Below are 348 nucleotides of genomic sequence, written 5' to 3'. Positions count from 1 at the left end.
TCCCTCCTAGTTGTGTCTTTTTTTTCTTTTTTTTTTGTAATGTGACTGTCGATTTGTGTCAAACTCTTTTTTTATTTTATTTTGTCTCCGTTTGTTTGTTCTGTATTGTTGTTACTGGTATTGTGGGTGTTGTGTTTGTGTCTGAAAAAGAAAATCCAATAAAATACTAATCACAAAAAAAAAACATCTACAAAGTAACACCCTAAACCTAACCCTAAAACCGAATCCTAATTAATTTAATTGCCTTTTGAGATACGAATGACAATTGGAAATACTAATACAGTAAAGTTAAAAAATTAAATAAAATAAACAACCTCAAAATTGTACTGGGCGGGAACCCCTTTTGGT

Source organism: Electrona antarctica (genome assembly GCF_951216825.1).
Source record: "Electrona antarctica genome assembly, chromosome: 22".
NCBI classification, from domain to species: Eukaryota; Metazoa; Chordata; class Actinopteri; order Myctophiformes; family Myctophidae; genus Electrona; species Electrona antarctica.
The sequence above is the reverse complement of the archived record's forward strand: the minus strand, read 5'-3'. Positions refer to the sequence as shown.